The sequence below is a fragment of the Acinonyx jubatus genome, chromosome B3 (genome assembly GCF_027475565.1).
Source record: "Acinonyx jubatus isolate Ajub_Pintada_27869175 chromosome B3, VMU_Ajub_asm_v1.0, whole genome shotgun sequence".
NCBI classification, from domain to species: Eukaryota; Metazoa; Chordata; class Mammalia; order Carnivora; family Felidae; genus Acinonyx; species Acinonyx jubatus.
In genome coordinates, this window is record NC_069386.1 from 102929000 (window position 1) to 102950089 (window position 21090).

At 42.8% G+C, this 21090-nt stretch overlaps 1 protein-coding gene across 1 annotated transcript in view; it reads right to left on the reverse strand.

Moving 5' to 3' along the window:
• The window catches only part of SLC35F4 (solute carrier family 35 member F4), a 349918-nt gene extending 338098 nt beyond the window's left edge, over window positions 1–11820 (reverse strand). The window contains exon 1 of the mRNA XM_053224485.1: window positions 11699–11820. The gene's annotated coding sequence lies outside the window, so the exon portion shown is untranslated. The remainder of the gene's footprint in view (window positions 1–11698) is intronic.
• Window positions 11821–21090: the final 9270 nt, after the last annotated feature.

Sequence of the window (21090 nt, forward strand, 5' to 3'; positions counted from 1 at the left end):
AAGAGACGTGACCTCATTCCTACCCTAAAATGATGGGTCGGATAGAGTATAGCATGAACAAACACAGAGCACTGGAGGAATGTTGCACGTGTTAATTTTCTGTGTCCATCCTTTCATCTCTTATGGGGATGCCTTCGCATCATGCTTTTGTTACTGACAGCAGTAAATCAAACTTCCCTGTTCACACATTTCTAACCCCAAATGAATACATTCAAAGACTGAACTTCAGCAAGACTGCGTGGCTTAAAAAAATTAAATTTGGAATAATAAACTTGCTACTAAGTTATATTACAGCCCACTTAAGAAAGTCAACACATGTCCATACTGGGTTCCTTTGTCAGCCATTTCAGCGACTTTTTATAAATTATAACCAAGGAACAAAATTATAGTATTACCTGCAAAGGTTTTTCAAGGTCTCCAGTTGCCTTTTTTTTTTTTTTTTGTCAACTCAGACATTGACTTCTGCTGCATGTCAAGTGTGCTTTTCATGGGCTTCCACACCTGTCAATCATTCTGAGTCCTTAATTAGGGCTCTTCCAAGGAGAGGGTGACATCCCAGGGAGTGATGCTTCCACACGGCTCCTCGCCCTCTTTTCCAAATTAAAAACCATGTCAGCAGACACGGTCAAAAGAGGCACTTACTACTTCTTGGGGACATATTTTCAAGGGTAGGTTTTTAAAGTGTGGGTAGGGGAGATGGAGTGAGCTTTGGGAATGCTGAGTCGTAGGAAGCAGGGCAGTAGAAACTTGCTGTGCTGACAAAATGGCGTCCAAAGCCCCACTCCAGCCAACAGCAATGAAGTGTTGTTCTGATGACTTTGTGTGGCTGAAAAATTATAGGTGATGCCTCCTGAAAAGTACGACTCAGCAAAAACAGAGCTGGACACTGCTGAAAGGGCTTCCCAGCACCAGCTGTGTCCGCAGCTGCTCAGCTTCCCAACTTCCCTGATGAACCAGCATTCTTGTTTGGGGCAAGGATTGTTCCACATTGCCTCTGATTCAGAAAAGCCAGTGGGATCGAAGGGCAGGGATGTGAGCAGAAAGAAGAAAAGGGCAGGTGGGGCTATCCAGACAGGGAGAGAATGGTTTGTTGTAGGAGGAACATGATGCTAGGACCCAGAAGAGGTAGCCTGCTTTCTTACTGGAACAATAACCTTGTTTCTGGAGGCGCCACTGGCTACTAAAAACGTCAAAGCGTTGGATGCCACCCCAGAAGGGTGTGGCTCTTGTCCCATCAAGTCTTTTTGGGACCCTAATTCAACTGGCCTCACTTCTCTCTCCATTTATGGGAAATAGGTGGGTCCCAACACTCATTCCCGCTGCAGCAGGCCCTACTCAACAACTCAGTTTCCCACACTGCTGTGACTCTGCCCCCCAAACACCAGAGGTTCTTGCTGCTCAGGCCCTGTTCTCATGGGCAGGAGGGGAGGGCCACCCGTCTTCCTGCCTTGGCATCCTGGTGGCTCCTGCCTCTTTGCCACTCTGCCTCTGAACTTTAGACTCACAGATATTTCTACCCCAGATTTGTGTTCCCAGCAAATGTGACAATAGTCTCTCTCTCTCTCTCTCTTTTTTTAACTATCTGGATATAGTAAGTGATAAGTACATATTGATTAGCTTTCCCTTCTTTATTTTTTTGAATGTTTTTTATTTTTGAGAGAGAGAGAGACAGAGCATGAGTGGGGAGGGGCAGAGAGAGAGGGAGACATAGAATCCGAAGCAGGCTCCAGGCTCTGAGCTGTCAGCACAGAGCCCGACGTGGGGCTTGAACTCACAAGCTGTGAGATCACGACCTCAGCCAAAGTTGGACGCTTAACCGACTGAGCCACCCAGGTGCCCCGACAGTACTCTCAATCTTAGATGTCCTACAATCGTATTGGGGTCCTCAAACACTAGGGTGGCTATATCATTTACGTTTTTGAGAATGAAGGGGCACTATTATTAGCATGCCAAGACAACAGGCATAACCTGGGACTGTCTCAGACAAACTGGACATATGTTTATTCTCCCAAAAACCAGTCACTCTAAGCTTTGAGATTTATAACCATCTCTGTGGGGAAGCAAGCTTTTCATGAGCCAGTGGGGGCAATTTAGGGGTCATCTCCTTGGGGTACACACTTTGTCCACTTTATTGGGCTTTATTCTTTTTTTTTTTTTTTTTTTTTTGAGAGGCGGCAAGCAGCAGAGGGAGAGGGAGGGAAAGAATCCCAAGCAGGCTCCACACTGTCAGCATGGAGCCCAGATTAGGGCTCAATCCCACAAACCGTGAGATCATGACCTGAGCCAAAATCAAGAGTCGGACACTTAACCCACTGAGCCACCCAGGCGCCCCTATATGGGTTTCTTTTGAAATTTCTTCATAACTAAGGCAAGTGCATGTGGGAGGAGGGGTGGGCAGGGATTCACAAGTGATAGGCTTGTGAATGTTTTTTAACACGGAGAACACAAAGTCCACAAGCATTGTTTCCAGAGTTTAATGAAGCAAAAATTCAAAACAGAGTTTCTGTTATGGTTTCAGCTGTCTAAAAGCCATGTAGTCATACAACGAGGACCAGAAGGGAAGAGAAAAAATGAAATATTCAGAGTATAGGTGTGCCAGGATGGAGAAGATGGCTTTCTCTATTTCCTTTTCTCCTATTACAGCAGCTATAAAGTGGAGAATAATTCAACGGAATGAAGCACTCTCAAACACTAGGCACTTCAAAAAGAAAAGAATTCCACTTATGCAGCAGAGACGGGCCCTATAGCAGATGCTCCTGGCTCCTCCTGGGCCATGGCTCAGCCGTGGGCACAGCATCTTTCCCATGCAAGCGAGAGCCAGAACAAAGCAGGACTGGGTCTCAGGGACACATTCTGGCCATGTGATAGTGACACCACGAGAGCCTCCCAGTGTGTGACTAGAGGCAGGTCCCATGTCAGCGCTGCTTGCCAGAGCCAGACCAACGTCTCCTTGTCTCTCTTGAGGCTCTCCCACCAGAAGGCAAGGACTGAACCCTCGTGGCTCTATTTCCTTGTAGGAATGGGCAGAGCCATTATTCAGTCTTATGTTGGGAGAAACATTTAATCTCTTAAAACCTTCTCCGGCTGAAACCTTCTCCCACTGAGCTTGACAAGTGTAATTCTTGATTCATGCTACATCTTGGGTCAAACTGCAGTCACTCTCTGAATGCTGGCCTTGACTTTATTTGAGGGTGAAGATGAATAGTTGAAATTTCTGTGACCTTTTCCATGGAAACCCACATGGAACTTTGTGGGCTGGGAAAGCCTCTGTGTCCTTCCACAGATATCTGTGTTTTCAGGTTCTTTAAAAATGTAGATAAGAGGGGCACCTGGGTGGCTCAGTCGGTTAAGTGTCCGACTTCAGCTCAGGTCATGATCCCGTGCTTTGTGGGCTCGAGCCCCACGTGGGGCTCTGTGCTGACAGCTCGGAGCCTGGAGCCTGCTTCAGATTCTGTGTCTCCCTCTCTCTGCCCCCTCCCCTGCTTGCACTCTGTCTGTCTCCCAAAAATAAATACACATTAAAAAAATTTTTTTAAATAAAGAAATGATAGGTGTACCAGGTACCAAGCAATCTCATACATGATCTTGTTTAGTCCTCCGCCTAGGACACCATGCCCTCCATTCTCCATCTACTCCAACTCCTACACTACTACCAGCTGCTGAGCTCTGTGGGGGAAAAGGTACAATAATTATCCTCACTTCACAGATGAGGAAGGAGGCGCTTGGATGAAGAAACTTGCCCAGGTCACATTCAGGATTGGGCACGAGGTCTGTGGACTCGTCAGCCATATGCTTCTATCGCCTTGAGTAAAATATCTGTGGTTGATCACTGGATTGTTTAAACTAAGGTTTTCTTTTTTAGTTTTCTTTTGTTCTAACCTCCAGAAACTCTAGATCTGGAAGAGACCAAGAGCTGATTTTTGTACGTCTCCTTTCTTTAAAGAAGAAACCGTCATCTCTGAACCCTTGGATTAATTCAGGTCTGAAAGAGCGAGGTATTATGCTTAGCCAGGTCAGCTTCTGGGCTCAGCCTGGGGACAGTGAGGGAGGGGGGAGTCCCTTTTCAACACAAAAGAAATGTGAGAACATTTGTGCTGGGTAGCTCAAAGCCATAGCTGCTTGTGTCTATGGGTTAGGCCAGTCCCAGAATCTCCATGAACACACCAATTTGTTATTTCTTGGGGAAGGAAAGTGATTATCTATCCCCACCCCTGGGACTGCTCACCCCCACAGAATTTGAGTCTATAAATAAAACTGTTCACCTCCATCAGACAGGCTAAGCCTCATCTAGCTTGACATATTAAATATCAACAAGGCTAAAAAAAAAAAAGTGTGAGGAAGGCTACTGCCAACCCTCTGATTCAGCGTGTTACTCACCAGCCGTGACTAGGCATCTATGGGCCGCTGAGTATGATCCCTCCTGGGTTATTCTGCAGCAAGGACCAAGAGGGTAGAGCCTGAGGGAATCATGATTACAGCCCACAAAAGAAGCGTCTCTCCCTGCAGCCCGGTGGTTACCTTTAATGTCATAATAATAGCTAACAACACCGAGCATGGCTCACGGGCCAGACAGGGAGCTCCAAACTCACATGCACCATCTCATTTAAAATTTACCATGTGAGGTACCTGTCATTACTATCAGCATCCCCATTCTACAGATGAGAACACGAAGGCTCGTTGAAGCTGGGCTGGTAACACTGAGTTTGACTCTCCGTATCTGTACTGTTCCCTTCCCTGCACTGCTTTGTGTCCCTGGGAGACTGGCCTCTGTGACTTGTATCAACAGGGCCTCTTTGCCCTGTGGTCCAGATGAGTTGGGCCAATGGGAGGAAGTGGCTTGAAGAATAGTGTAGGCATTTCACCCCCCTCCCCCTTCGTGTGGGGCCAATTCTGGCGGTGGCTGCTTTCCTCTTCCAGGGCCACAGTTCCGGCCCAGGGGGCCCCACAACACTACAGCCCTTCCCAGGGTGCAGGTAACTCTGTTCCTTCCTCTTGTCCCTTCAGGGAGAAAGGTGACAATGGTTTCCTCTGCGGCTAGTCCTTGGGGGTTCTACTGTCCCTCGCTGGTTACCCTGACCTTCCTACACCTCTGAAAACAATCCTTGTTAAACCCTTCGCTTAAATTCCTTGAGTGTGCTATCTCTTTCCTGCCAGGACCCTGGCTGAGGCAGAAACCGAATTTCTTGCTCAAGTTAGCACAACTAAATATGGTAAAGCAGGGATTAGGAAGCTTGGCAGCTGACTCCAGAATTCACATTTTAAACCACTATCTCCTTTGCCTAAAGCACCAGATAAGGCCACCAATGGCAGGGAAGAGAGTCCAGCTCCTGATTTCAAAGCCACGGTTCTTTCCCAGACACTGCCCCTTAGGCAAACATGGTTCATAGTCAGGGCTATGTCCCTGACCCCACTTCCTCCCCAGACTGTCAAAGTCACCCCCCCCCCCCTTCCCCAGAATGGCCAGGGCCACAGCGAGGATGAGGATGACGTATCCACAGCGCAGCAGGGGAAGCGTTTCTCTCAGCCAGGCCACGCCCATTTTCTCACGGCACCAGCAGGCAGCCTAACCCATCACCCTGTGGGATGTAGGTAAGCCTACTGCACACTGCTGGCCCCTCTGCTGTCCTCCCCTCCCCCCCCGCCCGGGGAAGTCCAAAGGGCCTTGCTGGGTTCCGCTTCTCCCCCTATCTTTGAACCGCTGCTTCGGCTGAAACATCTCACCTTCTGCCTCCACTCTCCACCCATACTCCAGCTAGTGTTTGGGTCACATTAGCCCAAATGTGTAACGTAGTCCTGTGCTTGATTTCACGAACACTTTCCGCAGGGCCTGTGTATATTTAATGGACTTTTCAAGGAAGCAATGCCAACAACTTCAATCAAACACTGAACATCCTTATCTTTAAAGGAACTTCAGACACTGCAGCACCCTGGATTTGTCACCGGTTGTTTCTCCCCACACAGAACCCAACTTTCCCTCTTCTCTCCTCCCCTTCTCTGCCTTTTCTCCTCTTTTCAAGAATAAAAAGCAAAGTTAGGGGCGCTGCAGTGGGTCAGTTGGTTGAGCATCGGACTCTTGGTGTCAGCTCAGGTCATGACCTCACAGTTCGTGAGTTCGAGCCCCACGTCGGGCTTCACGCTGGCAGTGTGGAGACTGCTTGGAATTCTGTCTCTCTCCCTCTCTCTGTCCCCCCCTCCCCCAATTGCTCTCTATCAAAATAAATAAATAAACTTTAAAAAAAAAGTTAGTGGTTTAATTGGCTTCTTTCTTGCTTTGGCTCCTGCACCCTCTTCAGCACAGAGACGTTTTTTAAAGCTTTTAACAAAGCTCCCTCCGTAAGAAAAATTCTGGGAGCAGCTGCCAGGTCAGTAGTCACTATGTTGCACATCAAGGTAGATGGCCACCTCTAGGGTGCAAGTGGAAGCCACTTTCCTGCACTGTGCAGATCAGAAGTCTGGAGAAAGATGTGCATGATTTCACTGCAAGCAGAGAGAGTGAACTGGGAAGCATCTGAAGGTGCAAAACAGCAGGGAGACTGGTAGAAAGCAAAGAGCCCAGGATTCAGCCCAGAGAACTTGCTAGGGCCTGTCTCTTCCACTAACTAGCTATGGAATCCAGCCAGCTATGTTCTCTGTCCAGGATTTCATTCCTACTAAGTTTGAGAACCCATCTACTAAATCAGTGGTTCTCAAAGTGTGGCTCTCAGACCAGCAACATCAGCACCTCCTGGGAACTTGTTAGAAACACAGGTTCTCAGGTCCCACCCAGACCTACTAGATGAGAAAGTCAGAGGGTAAAACTCAGTCATCTCTGGTCTGAGAAGCCTTCCAGATGATTTCAATGCACACTAGTTTAAGAGCTATTGTTCTCAAATATTGTTCTAGATATTCTCTGAATATTGTTCTAAAGCTGTTCTCTCACGAACCTGCTTGTACGATACCATTTGATGGCCAGTTTTCTCCACCAGATATTTCAAAGCCCTTTATTCCCCTTCCCAGAAACATTAAGTTCTTAAGACATTTGCACCTGTTGTTCCCTCTGCCTTGAATGCCCTTCCCAGTGGCTTCTTCACCTCTCTTAGGTGACCTCACTATACAAAACAAGGGCCTCCTAATATTCTTTATCCTGGCACATCATGCATTTCCTTTATAACATCAGTTACCTTCTATTATCATTTCAGTTGCATATTTTTTGTCTCTCTCCCCGCTAAAATGTGAGCTCATGAAATAGGGACCATATCTACCTTATCTGCTGCATCCCCAGAATTTAACAGTGTGCCCAGCATGGCTAGAACTATCCAGCAGAACTTTCTGTGATGATGGAAATGTTCTATACCCACTCTATCCAATATGGTGGCCACTAGACACGGGTGGCTACTTAGCATTTGAGTAAGGCTAGTATGACAGAGAAACTGAATTTTAATTTTTATTATAATCTATTTAAATTTCAGTAGCCATGTGCAGCTACTTTCTACCATAGTGAACAGCTCTAGGCACCAAGAAAATAAAACTGTATCAAATAGACGAATGAATCTGTTATCGAAAGCACCAAGAATGTTATTGAAACTTTTGTCATTGATTTGCAAAAATACTCTCGTTGACTTTGATTCCTACAACTAAAATTTGTGTTCCGTGCTACTTTAGGTAGAAACTGTCTTCTGCGTTTCAATGAAATTACTTTCAAGTTATCACCAGCAATCTGGTAGAATCTTTTAGATGGGAGTGGGGAGGAAAAGGTAGAAACTAGGCATGTTAAATTGACCTTGATGCTAAAACTGAGTCATTCCCCTCCTAAGAGCTATGTGGTGAGGGACTAGAAGGAATGATCAGTGATCTCTTTCTACCTTTGATGGACTCATGCATATAGCCCTAGCAAGGCTACCTATAAACTCTAAAACTACTGAGGATAGAGGAAACCGGGGCTTCTCTTTGGCAGAGAAAATATGATAAGGGGGGAATAGAAAGAATACGATCAAAAGTACTTGGGTTACAACACATTTTAGAAAGTCACTTAACCTCTCTAAGCCTCCACCTCCTGCTCTATAAAATGGATATAATAGTGCCCCACCTCACGTGGCTAAATACGTCACATTCTTGGTGCACAGAGTGCCTATGTTCCTTTCTTTCGTAGCCAAAAACGTAACAAATCCCAGGAGAAATCCATCTGCTGGAAAGGTTTTTTCTTCCTCTCTCTCTCTGAAATACTCCCACCTTCTGTACCTTTTGAACATAGTCAGCCTTCAACTAACCTTATTCTAACCCTGTTTCCATTTTGCTTTGTCTTCAAGACTCAGGTATATAATTTTACAATTTGGGGAATATTCATCATTATTTTGGTTAGTGCTGGATGGTTGGACATACTGTGAAATCCCCTTTATCACATGTCCTGGAATATATCCACAGCCCAAACTTCCTTTTCTTTAAAATAAAGGAGTTGAGCTAAAAATGAGATCCAAGGATACTTTCAGCTCTAAAATTGCTATATCCTCTGGTTACAGAGTTTCTAACAAGGAAGCATGTGGCCTAAATGTGTCATCTTCATTATTAGAGATATCATAGTACTAAATGGGCTCTGATGTCCTGAAATACTCCTGCAGTTTAATAGCAGATCAGTTTCTTCCTCTGCTTTGTATCTACAACTTGCCGACTTTCTCTTGCTGTCTTCATCTGGGCTCTCCCCCAAACAGAACCTGAGACAAAGTCTTAAATGAAGCAGTTTGTTTGAAAATGTGATCTCAAGGAATAGGAGTGTAGGGCAGAGGAGTGAAAAGTAGAGGAGGGACAGGATTATCAAGGATACATTAAACAGGTTGGCCACTGTTACAGGTGACTAGCTGCCTCTCCTACCAGATCTCCAAGGAGCCCTGAAAATTGTAACCCCCAAAAAGAAAAGCACTTATCCATCAACTCTCATCCTTACTGGCCAAAGATGGCCTTACAGATGTCAATTTCCTCACACATGTGAGTTGCACATGACAGCATGGATCTGGTTCCCAGGGTGTGGTGCCAGAACACTCCAGCATCAGATAAATGAGAGGGCCAAGCATAAGGCTCATCCTTGTCAAGCTGCACTGTGCAAAGGCCCAGAAACCACAAAGGCATGAGCAGGAAGACTTAGAGTATGGCACAGAAGGTGGCGGACACAAGCCATTTCTCATACTTGTTTGTGCCCCTCTTTATATTCACTCTGTCATAGTCCCCTTCAAGCTGGCAGCCAGCCATAATCTCTGCAAAAAAGGTTGCTGCTGTTACATCTTCCTTCTCCGTCTCCCATCTAGATTCCTCCCACCTTTGGCCAGCATCCTGGCTGGTCTAGTTGCTTGCTTGGAGGGTGACCTTGAAGATAAGAATTTCAGCGCAATATGCAGATGAGTCTCCTAAAACACTTCCATAAAGGCATTTCTGGCTTTCAGAAGATTCCTTGTGTTGACACGTGACTGACCTGACCCAATCATTTTCTTCATTTTCTTTTTGCAAAGCTTCTAAGGTAGTCTAAAAACACCAGCCAACTCAATCCTTACAATTACCATAGTTCCCATAGTGCTTAGGGACCACAGCTACCACACAACCTTATACTTTGCCTTCTGCTTGCACCCCATACCAACTCACCACGGGTAAGAGTCTCAGTACTTGAGATGCAGCTGACCAGGTAGCACCACCCCACCTACCACCAACAATGGGTGTCCTTATCACCTGTGGCGGGTGAGGGATCACACTCCAGAATTTCAGTCCCAACTCATGTAGCCTGGGTTCCCTAAAAGCAAAGCCTGAGACAAAATTTTGCATACAGGCTGGAGTGAAACAGAGAAGGAAGAAACACAACACATGGATGGGTTCTCAAGGCACACTACAATGGACAGCCCAGTGCTCCTTCCTAAGAAACATGCTGAGAGGCCTCGTGAATGAATCTGAGAACCAGCCATTTGAGCAACCCATTTGCTTCCATCTCCATAGGTTAACGCCCACAGGATTAGCGCCCCTGTGTTTCCAGGTTGTACACATGTGAGGGAAGAGCATGGCCCCACAGCGATGCATACTGTGACACCAGAGCAGACTGGGGAAGACATAGAGGTAGGCAGTGCATGCTAAAATGAGGTACTGTTGGGTTGCACCTATGCCAACTGGTGAAGCCTGTGCAGAACTGATGGCTGCTGCACTGGCTGAAATAAAAGCTAGGATTTGGAGTGACACAAGGGGTGTCTGATACACTCCCTCCTAGATGGCCTTAGGTCCCAGTTTGCCCAGGACAATACCAGTTTATGCCGATTGTCCCATTGTAATTATTAATAGTATCTCCTTTCACTCTCAGATGTGTCCCACTTCAGATCATAAAAATATTGTCACTTTGCTCTTACACACACACACACACACACACTTTGAGAAGCACACACACAAATATTCCCACCAGAATTATAGTTTCATAGTTGTTGTTTCTTCTTCATTGTTTTTTTTTTTTTTTTCATATTTTTCTACTGCCCTCTGAGGAAATGTCTCTGGATAGAATACACTTTCTTTATTGAGGCAAATGAAGAATGGACCCAAAGAAACCACCTTCTGCTAATTCTTTAGCCAAGGAACAGATCCTATGCCACACAGATTGTACTTTAATATACTTAATTGAACAAAGTGCTGCACTGCATAAATGCAACCTGAATGAGAAGTCTCTTTAGGGATAGAAAAATCATGTTAGCAATGTCAAGTACCAGAACTATACATAAGAGCCTTGTGGATATAGAAACCAATAGTGTATGAACATAGCACACTCTCAACTTTTAAAATGCGGCTGTTATAATACGACAGATTTTCTAATGACATAAGTTTCACAACACAATTATTCCTTTTGGTTGTATTTCAGAACCAAACACAAGTATTTGTAAACTATAAAATTATTTCAGATTTCGGTAATAAATTTGAATTTCCTGCTAAAGAATTGCAAACTATTTCTCCAGTAAATGATAGAAGCTAACTCCAAACCATTTTTGCATAATTGGATTGTCTGTTGAACACTATCTATTGAAGCAAGGTGTTTATATGGCCACAGGTATTCATTCAATGATTTCCAGATGTAATTCAATATGTAGTCTTCTTCTTTCTGGGCTTCTCACCTTGGAGCCCCTGGGAGATAGGTTATCTGCCTGGCATAGATTGAATATTTCTGTGTCTCCCCCTCCTCTCCAATATGCATATGTTGAATCTCTTACTCCTGGTATGATGCTATTAGGAAGTGGGGGCTTTAGAAAGCAATTTGGTTCCAGGAGGGGCCAAGATGGTGGAACAGCATGGAAGTTTTTTGTGTGTCTCGCGTCCATGAAATACAGCCAGACCCACACTGAACCATCCTGCACACCTAGAAAAATGATCTGAGGATTAACGCAACAATCTGCACAACCTGAGCCACAGAATTCAGCAGGTCCACGGCAGGGAGAAGTGAACTGAGGGAGAGAGAAGCCACGGAGGGCAGGAAGCCGCTTTTGAGTGAGGAGAGAGGATGGAGACAGAGGGGCAAATACGGGAAAAGCACCCCCCCCTCACCCCCCCCCCCCCCCCCCCCCCGCCCAAAAGCAGCTGGAGAGAAAGTGGAAAAGTGGAAACAGCCGCAGGGGCTGAACTAAAAAGGGAGAAAGGAGAAAGGAGAGGGTTTAAATTCCATTAAGACTATAAACAGGGGGAGCTCAGAGTCTGAAATTCCACAGCTCAATACCTGGCGGTGCTCTGATGGGAAGGTCGAATCCCCAGGACCAGAGCGGGATCCGGGGTTCTTCAGGCCACACGGGGAGAGGTGGTTCCCCTGCTGGGAGGACACCTGGTAGAGGCCATGTGGGTGCCCCAAAGGCAAGGCCCTAGTAGACCCGGGAGAACAACCACATTCTCTGGTGCTGGAACAAGGTCGTTGGGGTTTAAGCCTCGTGCCAGATGTGTTGTGATTTTCCATAATCCGTGAAACGCTGCTGCTACACTATCTCACAAACTTTTTCTGGGGCGGGCTGGCACCCGGCCACAGTCTCTGGGCATCGGCAGCAGCACAGTCACTCGATCGTTCCTGGGTGTGGCCAGCACTTGGCCATTGCTCGGTGAGACCCTCCCACAGAGGGGCGTAACAGGTCAAAGCCGCAGTCCCTCAGAAGTAAGGGGTCGGGAAAAACAGCCGCATCTGAAACAAAACTCAGGAGGGAGGTGCTGCCTGGGGCTTGGTTACGGACTTTGTAAAATAAAAGCAGGGCGTGGACGAAAGCCGAGAACAAAAGACAGGTGCGCGATTGCTGATAACGGTTCAGAACAGAGTTCCAATACTAGAGGCTGAGTAGTTGGGTGACGCCATTTCCAACACTCCGCGCATGCGCATACACACCTACAAGCGCCACAACAATCCCCCCAATAAGCTAAGCAGCGCCATCTAGTGGAGAACGGAGCAATTACACGAATTCCTGCCTGACTGGGCCAACCTCACTCTTCAGGAACACAAGACTCTCTGCCTGCTTAGTTTATGGACTATAAAGTGCTTCATAGTTCGATATCTAGGGGAAAACGAAGTAATTTCAGTCGTATTTCAGTCTGTTCATGGGTCCATCTATTTAATTTTTTTCTCTTTTTCGTTTTTCTTTTTCTTGAATACAGAAACAATTCATTTTTATTTTCAATTTTTATTACAAATATTTTTCTTCAACCTTTGTCTACTATATTTTTTAATTTTGTGTTAATTTTTTCAAATTCTATTTTACTTCCATCATTTCATTTTAGTCTACTTCAGTGTATTCATTTTTTCAAATTTTCAAACAATTTCCTTTTTTTTCCTTTCCCCTTTTTTCTCTAATCTTTCAAGCCTCCTTCAACACCCAGACCAAAACACACCTAGGATCTAACATCGTTTATTCGATTTTTGTGTGTATGTGTTTAATTTTTTAATTTCAATATTTTTTAATTCTAATTTTTAATTTCAATTTTTTTTACCTCATTAATTCCATTTCTCCCTTCAAAATGACGAAATGAAGGAATTCACCCCAAAAGAAAGAGCAGGAAGAAACGACAGCCAGGGACTTAACCAACACAGATACAAGCAAGGTGTCTGAACCAGAATTTAGAATCACGATAATAAGAATTCTAGCTGGAGTCAAAAATAGATTAGAATCCCTTTCTGCAGAGATAAAAAGAAGTAAAAGCTAGTCAGGAGGAAATAAAAAATGTTATAACTGAGCTGCAATCACGGATGGATTCAGCAGTGGCAAGGATGGATGAGGCAGAACAAAGAATCAGTGATATAGAGGACAAACTTATGGAGAATAATGAAGCAGAAAAAAAGAGGGAGCTTAAGGCAAAAGAGCACGATTTAAGAATTAGAGAAACCAGGGGCACCTGGGTGGCTCAGTCAGTTAAGCGTCCTACTTCAGCTAAGGTCATGATCTTGTGGTTTGTGAGTTCCAGCCCTGTGCTGGGCTCTATGCTGACAGCTCAGAGCCTGGAGCCTGCTTCTGATTCTGTATCTCCCTCTCTCTCTGCCCCTCCCCTGTTCACTCTCTGTCCCTCAATAATAAATAAACGTTAAAAATTTTTCTTTTTAAAAAGAATTAGAGAAATCAGTGACTCACTGAAAAGGAACAACATCAGAATCATAGGGTTCCCAGAAGAGGAAGAGAGAGAAATAGGGGTAGAAGGGTTATGTGAGCAAATCATAGCAGAAAACTTTCCCAACCTGGGGAAAGACACAGACATCAAAATCCAGGAAGTGCAGAGGACCCCCATTACATTCATCAAAAACTGACCATCAACAAGGCATATCATAGTCAAGTTCACAAAATACTCAGGCAAGGAGAGAATCATGAAAGCAGCAAAGGAAAAAAAGTCCCTAACCTACAAGGGAAGACAGATCAGGTTGGCAGCAGACCTATCCACAGAAACTTGGTAGGCCAGAAAGGAGTAGCAGGATATATTCAGTGTGCTGAATCAGAAAAATATGAAATCAAGAATTCTTTATCCAGCAAGGCCATCATTCAAAATAGAAGGAGAAATAAAAATTTTCCCAAACAAAAATTAAAGGAGTTTGTGACCACTAAACCAGCCCTGCAAGAAATTTTAAGGGGGACTCTCTGAGGGGAGAAAAGATGAAAAAATACATACATACCAAAAGCAACAAAGACTAGAAAGGACCAGAGAACACCACCAGAAACTCCAACTCTACAAGCAACATAATGGCAATATATTCATATCTTTCAGTACTCACTCTAAATGTCAATGGCCTAACACTCCAATAAAAAGACACAGGCTAACAGAATGGATAAGAAAACAAGATCCATCTATATGCTGTTTACGATGGACCCACTTTAGACCTAAAGACAGATTGAAAGTAAGGAGATGGAGAACCATCTACCATGCTAATGGTCAACAAAAGAAAGTAGCCATACTTGTATCAGACAATCTAGACTTTAAAATAAAGACTGTATCACGAGATGAAGAAGGGCAGTATATCATAATTAAGGGGTCTATCCACCAAGAAGACCTAACAATTGTAAACATTTATGTGCCAAATGTGAGAGCACCCAAATATATAAATCAATTAATCACAAACATAAAGAAATTCATCAATAGTAATACCATAATAGTAGGGAACTTCAACACCCCACTCACAGCAATGGGCACATCATCTAATCCAAGTATCAACAAGGAAACAATGGCTTTGAATGACACACTGGGCCAGATGGACTTAACAGATATATTCAGAACATTTCATCCTAAAGCAGCAGAATATACGTTCTTCTCCAGTGCACATGGAACGTTCTCCAGAATAGACCACATACTGGGACGCAAATCAGCCCTCAAAAAGTACAAAAAGATCAAGATCATATTTTCAGACCACAATGCTATGAAACTCGAAATCAACCACAAGAAACAATTTGGAAAGGTAACAAATACTTGGAGACTAAAGAACATCCTACTAAAGAATAAATGGGTTAACCAAGAAGTAAAAGAGGAAATTGAAAAGCTCATGGAACCAATGAAAATGATAATACCACAACCCAAAACCTCTGGGACGTAGGAAAGGTGGTCATAAGAGGAAAGTATATGGCAATTCAGGCCTTCCTAAAGAAGGAAGAAAGATCTCAGATATACAACCTAACCTTATGCCTTAAGAAGCTGGAAAAAGAACAGCAAATAAAACCCAAAACCAGCAGAAGACAGGAAAATAATAAAGATTAGAGCAGAAACTAATGCTATCGAAACCAAAAAAACAGTAGAATAGATCAATGAAACCAGAAGCTGGTTCTTTAAAAGAATTAACAAAATTGATAAACCACTAGCCAATTTGATCAAAAAGAAAAGGAAAGGACCCAAATAAATAAACTCAAGAATGAAAGAGGAGAGATCACAACCAACACAGCAGAAATAAAAACAATAATAAGAGAATATTATGAGCAATTATATGCCAATAAAATGGGCAATCTGGAAGAAATGGACAAATTCCTAGTCACATATACACTACCAAAACTGAAACAGGAAGAAATAGAAAACTTGAACAGACCCATAACCAGTAAAGAAATCAAATTAGTAATCAAGAATCTCCCAAAAAACAAGAGTCCAGGGCCAGATGGTTCCAGGGGAATTCTACCAACCATTTAAGGAAGAGTTAACACCTATTCTCTTGAAGCTGTTCCAAAAAACAGAAATGGAAGGAAAACTTCCAAACTCTTTCTATGAAGCCAGCATTACATTGATTCTAAAGCAAGACAGAGACCCCACTAAAAAGGAGAACTATAGACGAATTTCTCTGATGAACATGGATGCAAAACTCCTCAACAAGATATTAGCCAACTGGATCCAACAATACATTAGAAAAATTATTCACCATGACCAAGTGGGATTTATACCTGGGATGCAGGGCTGGTTCAATATCCACAAACAATCAATGTAATTCATCACATCAATAAAAGAAAGAACAAGAAATATATGATCCTCTTAATAGATGCAGAGAAAGCATTTGACAAAATACAGCATCCTTTCTTGATAAAAATTCTTAAGGAAGTAGAGATAGAAAGATCATACCTCAAGATCATAAAAGCCATATACGAAAGACCCAACACTAATATCATCCTCAGTGGGGAAAAACTGAGAGCCTTCCCCCTTAGGTCAGGAACAAGACAGGGATGTCTACTCTCACCACTGTTATTCAACATAGCATTGGAAGTCTTAGCCTCTGCAATCAGACAACACAAAGAAATAAAAGGCATCCAAATCAGCCAGGAGGAGGTCAAACTTTCACTCTTTGCAGATGACATAATACTCTATATGGAAAACCCAAAAGATTCCACAAAAAAACTGCTAGAACTGATTCATGAACTCAGCAAAGTTGCAGTATATAAAATCAATGCACAGAAATTGGTTGCATTCCTATTCACCAACAATGAAGCAACATAAAGAGAAATCAAGGAATCGATCCCATTTACAATTGCACCAAAAATCATAAAATACCGAGGAATAAATCTAACCAAAGAGGTGAAAAATCTATACACTGAAAACTATAAAAGCTTATGAAAGAAGTTGAAGAAGACACAAAAAAATGGAAAAAGATTCCATGCTCCTGGATAGGAAGAACAAATATTGTTAAAATGTCAATGCTACCCAAAGCAATCTACATATTCAATGCAATCCCTATCAAAATAACACCAGCCTTCTTCACAGAGCTAGGACAATAATCCTAAAATTTGTATGGAACCAAAAAAGACCCCAAATAGCCAAAGCAATCTTGGAAAAGAAAACCAAAGCAGGAGGCATCACAATCCCAGACTTCAAGCCATACTACAAAGCTATAATCATCAAGACAGTATGGTACTGGCACAAGAACAGACACTCAGATCAATGGAACAGAATAGAGAACCCAGAAATGGACCCACAAACGTATGGCCAACTAATCTTTGACAAAGCAGGGAAGAATATCCAATGGAAGAAAGACAGTCTCTTCAGCAAGTGGTGCTGGGAAAATTGGGACAGCGACATGCAGAAGAATGAACCTGGACCACTTTCTTACACCAGACACAAAAAGAAACAAAATGGATGAAAGACCTCAATGTAAGACAGGAAGCCATCAAAATCTTCAAGGAGAAAGTAGGCAAAAACCTCTTTGATTTTGGCCTCAGCAACTTCTTACTCAACATGTGTCCAGAGGCAAGGGAAACAAAAGCAAAAATGAACTACTGGGACCTCATCAAAATAAAAAGCTTCTGCACAGCAAAGGAGACAATCAGCAAAGCCAAAAGGCAACCGACAGAATGGGAGAAGGTATTTGCAAACGACATATCATATAAAGAATTAGTATCCAAAACCTATAAAGAACATCAAACTCAACACCCCCAAAAAAATAATCCAGTGAGGAAGTGGGCAAGACATAGACACTTCTCCAAAGAAGACATCCAGATGGCCAACTGACACATGAAAAAATGCTCAACTTTACTTATCATCAGGGAAATACAAATCAAAACCACAATGAGATACCACCTTACACCTGTCAGAATGGCTAACATTAACAACTCAGGCAACAACAGATGTTGGCGAGGATGTGGAGAAAGAGGATCTCTTTTCCACTGTTGGTGGGGATGCAAGCTGGTGCAGCCACTCTGGAAAACAGTATGGAGGCTCCTCAAAAAACTAAAAATAGAACTACCCTATGACCCAGAAATTGCACTACTAGGTATTTATCCAAGGGATGCAGGTATGCTGTTTCGAAGGGACACATGCACCCCAATGTTTATAGCAGTACTATCAACAATAGCCAAAATACGGAAAGAGCCCAAATGTCTATTGATGGATGAATGGATAAAGAAAATGTGGTGTATATATATACAATGGAGTATTACTCGGCAATCAGAAAGAATGAAAAAATCTTGCTATTTGCAACTACATGGATGGAACTACAAGGTATTATGCTAAGCGAAATTAGTAGAGAAAGACAAATATCCTATGACTTCACTCATATGAGGACTTTAAGACACAGAACAGATTAACATAAGGGAAGAGAAGCAAAAATAATATAAAAACAGGGAGGGGGACAAAAACATAAGAGACTCTTAAATATGGAGAACAAACAGAAGGTTACTGGCAGGGATGTGGGAGGTGGGGATGGGCTAAATGGGTAAGGGGCATTAAGGAATCTACTTCTGAAATCATTGTTGCACTAGATGCTAATTTTGATATAAATTTAAAAAATAAAATTAAAAAAAAAAGCAATTAGGTTTTGAGGAGGTCACAAGAGAGGAGCTCCCATGATGGGATTAGTGCCCCCTGTAAGAAAACAAGAGACATTAGAGCTCCCTCTCTTACCAGGAGAGGATACAGCAAGAAGGCAGCCATTTGCAAGCCAGAAAGAGGGTTCTCTCCAGAACGCAACCACACTGCCATTCACATCTTGGACCTCCCAGCCTCCAGAATTGTGAGAAATGAATGTTGCTGTTTAAGCCACCTGTCTATGGTATTTTGTCAGAGCAGGCCCAGTTGACAAAGACATTATCCTAAAGCCAACATTCACTGTGGGTCGATGCAATAAAAATTGAATACTTTAAAAATTGAGGCAAAATCATGGCTAAAGTGCTATATAGTTTCCACAGCATGAAAAATAACCAACAAAAGTGTTATTAGAGGTCTTTTTTTATGTTTCTGTTGTCAAGGATAATTATTTGCTAGAAGTGAGATTTCTGACATGAGTAGAGTCACTGGTGACCTAGGGTGCCTCCCTCATTGAGTTTGGGATGAATCCAGTGAGTTTTCCCTTGTAAAGCACTGAGCAGAGCATTCATCCTACAGTAAGAACTCAATAAGTGTTCATGGTTTTATTATCACTAAGTAGAAATAAATGTGGATTTCACTAAAACTTTTTAAATTCACATTTTATTTAAATAGCATAAAGCTCACCTATTCAATAATACCCCCACAAGTGAACTTTTAAAAAGACCCTCATTACTTATAATAGACAATAAGTAAGACCTTAATTCATTTATTTGCAAAGAAAATTTCCCAGCTGCTTTTGATGGACTCCTAGCCTTAAGCAGGAACAGAAATGTGTCCTGAAAAGCATCGTCTTCCCAATGAAAAGTCAGCCAAAGTTTGCCAAGTGCTTACTCCATTCTATTTTAATCTAGCAATACCTAATGAACAAGAATTCACTTTCATAACCAAAGAAAATATTATTAGAATAAAATTCATGGGGCATTATTGTGTGCCTTATTTAATTTCATATCCTACTCTGTGCAAGAAATTTGGAGGGTATGGGCTAATGGAGACATTTGTAAAGGTCTTGGTCAAAGGGACCACCAGGCTCCATTAACTGTTTTTAAAGAGACCTAAAATTTTAGGAAGATGTGGAGGGGGAATGTGAAAAGCTGTGATTTCTCTGTATAACTATGACACAGAGAAGAAAACAATGGACAGAACAGTGAACATTTGCCTATTTAACCTTAGCCAAGTGAAATCAAATACAGAAAATAGTGTGGATTATAATAAATGCCACAAAAATACTAATTAAGTTCAAGAGGATTGAACTGAACCAATTCAGGTCGCGTTAACCAATGTAGGTCATTACAGCAAGTGTATTCTTCCCCATTATTTCTCACACTACCACCTAGTATCCACACTCATGGTAATTCAGTCTTTCCGTCTAATCACAAAAGTTTACAACCTTTGCCTTGACAGCAAAGACAGAGAGAGGCAGGTCTCAGGAGCCTGGATGGCTCAGTCAGTTAACCATCCAACTTCCACTCAGGTCATGATCTCATGGTTTGTGAGTTCGAGCCCTACATCAGGGGCCCCATGTCAGCATGGAGCCCGCTTCGGATCCTCTGTCCCACTCTCTCTCTGCATCTCCCCTGCTAGTGCTCTCTCTTGCAAAAATAAATAAACATTTTTAAAGAAAAAGAGAGTGGGGGGGGGGAAGGTCTCTAATCCCTCAGAGCACAGGGATAGGACATTTGCCCATGGGCATTGTGTCTGAGGAGACTTTTCCCCTTTCAACTCTGGTATCATTTATATCATACATAAGTGTCTTGAGGTAACTGGGCGGTCACAGACAATCAAATAGCAAGTAAATCTTAATGAGAAAAAAACAGCTTCTTCATTCAAATACAACCTCAGGATATTCACAAGCTCTTTTCTTTCCCTTTATTCCTTTTAAACAACCATGAAAAATTGTAGCTATGGGGAGGTAACAAGACAGCAAGTAAAATGATAATCCTGATTTTGTGTACAAATAAAAGCATGTATATAGAACATATCATAAATACACAGAGAAAAAGATTAGAAATACACAGACCAAAATGTTCACAATGGTTATTTCCAGGGAGTGAGACTGAGTAATAATTATATTCTTCTCATGCTTTTCTGCATTTCCTCAAACCTACATTGTTGCCCTGAGCCCTCCAGAATCCAGCCTTGTGTTGACATGGCAACCGTGGAAAACCTGCTTTATTTTTCATATGCTAAGGAAGATTAACCACTTGATGATCAGCCATGACAACTGTCAAAAGTTCGCAGAAACCACTCAGCGCTGGGAGATGGAGCCTGCGTGGCTTCGTAGCCGCACACCCAAACCCTGACCTCATCCTCATGCAGAACAGCCTTGAGAGAAGCCTCCTGGATTTGTTTTCAAGAAAACAAGATCCTGGGGAGTGGGCTAGGTTGTGTGGGAAAATTGGAAGAAGGTGGTCAAAAGGTACAAACTTCCGGTCACAAGATAAATGAGTACACCATGACGATGTGGTGTACTTCAAAGTTGCTAAGAGAAGATCCTAGAAGTTCTCATCACAAGGAAGAAACATTTTTGTAACTATGTGAGGAGATAGCTGTTAGCCAAACTTCCTGTGCTAATCATGTCACAATACACATGTCAAGTCATTACACGGTATACATCTTAAACTTACACAGAGCTGTATGCCAACTCTCTCAATAAAACTGAAAAAGAAATGAGAAAGTAATCCTATAGACATACAATGTATCAAGTTGGTTCTTACAAATAACAACAACAAAAAAAGAACCCAAAAAACCCCACAAGATCCAGAGCTTTGGTTCTCATCGAAAAAATAAAAAACTTACCAGTCTTCTCAAAGTGAGAGAGGCAATCAG